A 7535-nucleotide genomic window follows, 5' to 3' on the forward strand; every position below is an offset into this window, starting at 1 on the left:
AAAGTATCCAGGATAGTACTTGTTAATTTTCGTTTGCATACTAACAAATTTATGTAATAGCAAAAAAAAAAAATCTGAATCGTTTGAATCTGTGCCATATCTGCAGAATGGTTCATCTGATCGCCTTCAACCATTCAGCGCTCTTGTAATATATCACTTTACCACTTTTAATCTCGAAATGGAGTTATTTTACCTAATCGCATTATTTTGCCTTGATGCTGGTGAGGGCTCTTGATTCAAGGAACTGGGTTTCTTTTCACCTTGCTGGGATCGAATTGAATTGCCTTCCATTCCACAGGTACAATAATACGGGGGTTTACGGATTTCCTTTGACGATTGATGCCATTATTAATGTCATCAATCGTCAGTGACTGATCCATCGTTAGAAGCGCTTCGAACGTTTGATGGGAGTCGGCTGTGTAGGCACAAATTTTGTTGGATTCTGTGCAGTAACTGGAGAATTCACCTTCTCGTCAGCTTCAAACTTTTAGCACTGACGTGCTTTCCACAGAAGGAAATAATTTCTTGATGTTAGGTTGGGTAAGTTATCGTGTGCCAATTTCATTAACCATATTGGTTTCTGTAAAATAATTTGAGATTGTTTCTTCTGGCCAGCAATGAGTCACAGTTATCATAGGTTAAATCAGTTTAAATGATCTGTCAGGTGTCTAACACCTGTGTGCCCTTAAGACCACTGTTGAACATGTGTGTCATGTACACGAGGTTTGCACAAATCTAAGTTACTATACTTATTTTCTTAAAAGATGACCATTCTAACTGCAGAAAAGTTTCACCTGTATGGGACCCAGTTTGCTTTTTTTTCTGACAACTGGAGCAATTGACACATTGTTTTTCATGCGATAACTTCTGAGTGTCGCATCTGGTGAACTTCAGCCCATCTGAGCGACTTCATGCTTAGTGTGCTTGGGTATTTTAGGACATTGATCTTCTCAATCTCTTTGAAGGGCTTAATTTCGATTTGGGCTGTGTAATATATTTTGCCATTTTTATTAAAGAAATTTGAATATAGTTTAATTTTGGTGGTTTGTGACTCCCTCTTCTGAAACCTTTCAAATATTCTACGCTAATATTAAACTGCATTATCATCATATGCTGCAATCTGGACTATTCCAATCGCGTACACTTAAGCACAAATATGCATTTCGATCGCTGAGAAACCAGGCTCTGGTGGCCTGGTGGTTAACGCTCTCGCTTCACACGGCGAGGGTCTGGGTTCGATTCCCAGCCAGAGTAGAAACATTGGACGTGTTTCTTTCCACCTGTTGTCTATGTTCCCCATCAGTAAAATGGGTACCTGGGTGTTAGTCGACTGGTGTGGGTCGCATCCTGGGACACTAACCTAAGGAGGCCTGGTCACAGACCGGGCCGCGGGGGCGTTGCCCCCGGAACTCTCTCCAGGTCTCCAGGTAAACACACACACACACACACACACACACACACACACATAGAAAACAGGGATATCTTGCTACTCCTACTTACACTTTGGTCACACTTCACAGACACGCACATGCATATATATATACATACATCTAGGTTTTTCTCCTTTTTCTAAATAGTTCTTGTTCCTCTTTATTTCTTCTATTGTCCATGGGGAAGTGGAAAAGAATCTTTCCTCCGTAAGCCATGCGTGTCGTATGAGGCGACTAAAATGCCGGGAGCAATGGGCTAGTAACCCCTTCTCCTGTAGACATTTACTAAAAAAGAGAAGAAGAATAACTTTATAAAACTGGGATGCTTAAATGTGCGTGGATGTAGTGCGGATGACAAGAAACAGATGATTGCTGATGTTATGAATGAAAAGAAGTTGGATGTCCTGGCCCTAAGCGAAACAAAGCTGAAGGGGGTAGGGGAGTTTCGGTGGGGGGAAATAAATGGGATTAAATCTGGAGTATCTGAGAGAGTTAGAGCAAAGGAAGGGATAGCAGTAATGTTGAATGATCAGTTATGGAAGGAGAAAAGAGAATATGAATGTGTTAATTCAAGAATTATGTGGATTAAAGTAAAGGTTGGATGCGAGAAGTGGGTCATAATAAGCGTGTATGCACCTGGAGAAGAGAGGAATGCAGAGGAGAGAGAGAGATTTTGGGAGATGTTAAGTAAATGTTTAGGAGCCTTTGAACCAAGTGAGAGAGTAATTGTGGTAGGGGACCTGAATGCTAAAGTAGGAGAAACTTTTAGAGAGGGTGTGGTAGGTAAGTTTGGGGTGCCAGGTGTAAATGATAACACCAGCCCTTTGATTGAACTTTGTATAGAAAGGGGTTTAGTTATAGGTAATACATATTTTAAGAAAAAGAGGATAAATAAGTATACAAGATATGATGTAGGGCGAAATGACAGTAGTTTGTTGGATTATGTATTGGTAGATAAAAGACTGTTGAGTAGACTTCAGGATGTACATGTTTATAGAGGGGCCACAGATATATCAGATCACTTTCTAGTTGTAGCTACACTGAGAGTAAAAGGTAGATGGGATATAAGGAGAATAGAAGCATCAGGGAAGAGAGAGGTGAAGGTTTATAAACTAAAAGAGGAGGCAGTTAGGGTAAGATATAAACAGCTATTGGAGGATAGATGGGCTAATGAGAGCATAGGCAATGGGATCGAAGAGGTATGGGGTAGGTTTAAAAATGTAGTGTTAGAGTGTTCACCAGAAGTTTGTGGTTACAGGAAAGTGGGTGCGGGAGAGAAGAGGAGCGATTGGTGGAATGATGATGTGAAGAGAGTAGTAAGGGAGAAAAAGTTAGCATATGAGAAATTTTTACAAAGTAGAAGTGATGCAAGGAGGGAAGAGTATATGGAGAAAAAGAGAGAGGTTAAGAGAGTGGTGAAGCAATGTAAAAAGAGAGCAAATGAGAGAGTGGGTGAGATGTTATCAACAAATTTTGTTGAAAATAAGAAAAAGTTTTGGAGATTAACAAGTTAAGAAAGCCTAGAGAACAAATGGATTTGTCAGTTAAAAATAGGAGAGGAGAGTTATTAAATGGAGAGTTAGAGGTATTGGGAAGATGGAGGGAATATTTTGAGGAATTGTTAAATGTTGATGAAGATAGGGAAGCTGTGATTTCGTGTATAGGGCAAGGAGGAACAACATCTTGTAGGAGTGAGGAAGAGCCAGTTGTGAGTGTGGGGGAAGTTCGTGAGGCAGTAGGTAAAATGAAAGGGGGTAAGGCAGCCAGGATTGATGGGATAAAGATAGAAATGTTAAAAGCAGGTGGGGATATAGTTTTGGAGTGGTTGGTGCAATTATTTAATAAATGTATGGAAGAGGGTAAGGTACCTAGGGATTGGCAGAGAGCATGCATAGTTCCTTTGTATAAAGGCAAAGGGGACAAAAGAGAGTGCAAAAATTATAGGGGGATAAGTCTGTTGAGTATACCTGGCAAAGTGTATGGTAGAGTTATTATTGAAAGAATTAAGAGTAAGACGGAGAATATGATAGCAGATGAACAAGGAGGCTTTAGGAAAGGTAGGGGGTGTGTGGACCAGGTCTTTGTGGCATTTATGGATTTGGAAAAGGCGTATGACAGGGTGGATAGGGGGGCAATGTGGCAGATATTGCAGGTGTATGGTGTAGGAGGTAGGTTACTGAAGGCAGTGAAGAGTTTTTACGAGGATAGTGAGGCTCAAGTTAGAGTATGTAGGAAAGAGGGAAATTATTTCCCAGTAAAAGTAGGCCTTAGACAAGGATGTGTGATGTCACCGTGGTTGTTTAATATATTTATAGATGGAGTTGTAAGAGAAGTAAATGCGAGGGTCTTGGCAAGAGGCGTGGAGTTAAAAGATAAAGAATCACACATAAAGTGGGAGTTGTCACAGTTGCTCTTTGCTGATGACACTGTGCTCTTGGGAGATTCTGAAGAGAAGTTGCAGAGATTGGTGGATGAATTTGGTAGGGTGTGCAAAAGAAGAAAATTGAAAGTGAATACAGGAAAGAGTAAGGTTATGAGGATAACAAAAAGATTAGGTGATGAAAGTTTGGATATCAGATTGGAGGGAGAGAGTATGGAGGAGGTGAATGTATTCAGATATTTGGGAGTGGACGTGTCAGCGGATGGGTCTATGAAAGATGAGGTGAATCATAGAATTGATGAGGGGAAAAGGGTGAGTGGTGCACTTAGGAGTCTGTGGAGACAAAGAACTTTGTCCTTGGAGGCAAAGAGGGGAATGTATGAGACTATAGTTTTACCAATGCTCTTATATGGGTGTGAAGCATGGGTGATGAATGTTGCAGCGAGGAGAAGGCTGGAGGCAGTGGAGATGTCATGTCTGAGAGCAATGTGTGGTGTGAATATAATGCAGAGAATTCGTAGTTTGGAAGTTAGGAGGAGGTGCGGGATTACCAAAACTGTTGTCCAGAGGGCTGAGGAAGGGTTGTTGAGGTGGTTCGGACATGTGGAGAGAATGGAGCGAAAGAGAATAACTTCAAGAGTGTATCAGTCTGTAGTGGAAGGAAGGCGGGGTAAGGGTCGGCCTAGGAAAGGTTGGAGGGAGGGGGTAAAGGAGGTTTTGTGTGCGAGGGGCTTGGACTTCCAGCAGGCATGCGTGAGCGTGTTTGATAGGAGTGAATGGAGACAAATGGTTTTTAATACTTGACGTGCTGTTGGAGTGTGAGCAAAGTAACATTTATGAAGGGGTTCAGGGAAACCGGCAGGCCGGACTTGAGTCCTGGAGATGGGAAGTACAGTGCCTGCACTCTGAAGGAGGGGTGTTAATGTTGCAGTTTAAAAACTGTAGTGTAAAGCACCCTTCTGGCAAGACAGTGATGGAGTGAATGATGGTGAAAGTTTTTCTTTTTCGGGCCACCCTGCCTTGGTGGGAATCGGCCAGTGTGATAATAAATAAATAAATAAATAAATATATATATATATATATATATTATATATATATATATATATATATATATATATATATATATATGGATAGTGGACCCAAGGAGGGTAGGATAGGGGAGGATTGGGGAGGACCCAACAAGGGGGAGTTGGGGGGACGAGATAGAGGGGAGGAGGAGAAGAGGATGGAGAAGCAAGCAGAGAAGTGGAGCAGGTACATATCATACATAATAGGTAACAAGGGGGTGAGGGGAACTAGGGAAGAAGAGAGGGAGGAATAGGAGGAGTCACAATAATGGATTAGAGAGGCAGAGAGAAGAGGAGAAGAGGCAGAGGAATTCATATATCAAGAATTATTATAGATGGAATATAAGAGAAAGAGGGATATATATAATATATATATATATAATATATATATATATATATAATATATACATAATATATATATATATAATATATATATATATATATATATATAATATATATATATAATATAAAATGGTTAAGCCAAGTTATTGGGGAAATTGCAGACACTGCTCAGAGGATCACAAGGTCTGTCAACAAATTTCCTTGGCTGGACTGGACCTCATAGGGTTCAGACCTTTCCTTTTATGCAACAACTCAGCACTTGAGTTAGAAGGATGGACAACGGGCCAAAATTGCAGTAGGGCAACAACCTTACGCCGCCTCGTATCCAGCTTGGTTCCGGAAGCATTCGTGCACAGGCAGCCATGATGCTTTCAACCAAACCAGCTTGGCTTGGGGTATCTTGGCGAAGTTGGAAGCAGCGGTTCATGCATAAGTGGCGTATATCAACAACCTGCCTGAGGACAATGCAGTATATTAGATCAAGAATGCATTCAATATATGAGAGACGTATATTAGTGCAGTACAAGAACATATATATTATATCAGCCGGTATAAGGGCAAGGGAAGTCAATGCCGCCTCTGAGAAGCATGAAATTACATCATCGGGAGGGTGTCCCAACAAGGAGATCCTCCTTGCACCATTTAATGTATAGCAGTTAGGGAATTACAAGTCAGACTTGACCATGGGAGCTCAAATAATCTGGTTCCTAGATGAAGGCACTAGCAGGTAATCTGAGGTCCTCCTACATGACCTACCACCAGGTAATGACACGGACAGGAAATGGGTCTCATCCTGAATCCATCCAAATGATCATCACATGGGTCCAAACAAGTGATAGATTGCACAGCACAACCAGGGAGCAGCAAGCCATTGCCCCTAATAAATAGTGAACTTGCTAGGAGCTACCATCTCTGGGAAGCAATACCATTCGACAGCAATTCCCCTGCAGGAAGATTGGAAGGAGTTAAGGCAGAAATGGAACAACGAACAGGCAATCCTGACACCCACGATGCCTTGGTACTTCGCAACAGTGCTTGAGTCTGCCCAGGTTGACAGAGGCCTAAGGATGCACCCTTCATGGATAACCCTTATACTGCACGAATATGACAGGTATTCTCAGGCCCAGATACTTTGAAAGTAACTTTAACCGAGCACCTTAGAAGACCCCACAGTGGAACCGTTACACTTCCAGTCCAGACCTAGGAAGGTGAATTGGAAGGGTAAAGGCAAGTCATTCACCAGATTATGCGGACCTGCTTTTCTGGATCTCCCGTGTATTGGCATCCAGAGAGCTTGTAGCAGCCGATTCTCCCCTTGAACCATCTTAGGGACAAGGAGTCCAGGACTAAAAAGGCAATTGACGGAGCAATGATCTGGGAGACCTAATTCGCTCTTGGAGGCCAGGGACCTGCTCCCCAACAACTTACCCAGGCAATCGCACTCCATCCTTCCAATAAGGGGTGGAAAACATTGGCCTCAACAATGGCTTCCAGAGTGTGTCAGGAACGGATAGAGCCCTCCTTGGCCAGTCAGAGCCTCATGTACTTGGGGACTTTCCCTGAGGCTTGGCCCCAAGCCCAAGCCTTGGGCATGTCGGCGAAGCCCTTAATATGACCATCCGGGCATCGGTGCTACCCTTCGGACCTCCTACGATATTCTCGGCCGAACACTTCCACTGCTATGTAGAAGCACGCAGACCGATTCCAACAATGGTCTTGTGGGTGCCGTATCCGAGGGTGGGAAAACTGATTGCAAGACCCATGAGGCATTACCATTATCAAGAGGAGCTTCACAACAGCAGGATGGGGCCCAGCTAGGGTAAGGAAGCCAACTCCCAACCTAATGCCAGAATCTGGATGGTTAGGGTGCCAGAAGCGGGTGCCCAGGATGGTATCAACCCTTCAAGCCTGGAACAGATGGGAACAGGTGGTGTGGAACTAGGAACCCATGTGCATCTACCTTGGCTGGATACCTTCTATCTCAATACACCTAGGAGGAAGGAGGCAGCTAGCCTCCAGGGAGTCCCAGTATAAGAAAACATTGGGAGAACTTGCCCATCATTATATTGTGTTCCCATTAGGTCAGAGACCCTTGGCTCCATGGGGAAGAGGCATCTATTCCTTAAGGAGCTGGGAAAGACTCATCCCAGGTAACTAGGGATCCTAGGCAGCTAGCTCTGGGCCCAAGAGGCTCAGGTACACTGGTTCAGGTAATGCCTGCTGTATAAGGGTGACACGCCCCAGCTCTGAGGACCGGGATGAGAATCCCGCTTTATAATCGGTGATACACAACGTAACAAACCATGGGGCACCGTT

The sequence above is a fragment of the Cherax quadricarinatus genome, chromosome 3, assembly GCF_038502225.1.
Source record: "Cherax quadricarinatus isolate ZL_2023a chromosome 3, ASM3850222v1, whole genome shotgun sequence".
Lineage (NCBI taxonomy): Eukaryota > Metazoa > Arthropoda > Malacostraca > Decapoda > Parastacidae > Cherax > Cherax quadricarinatus.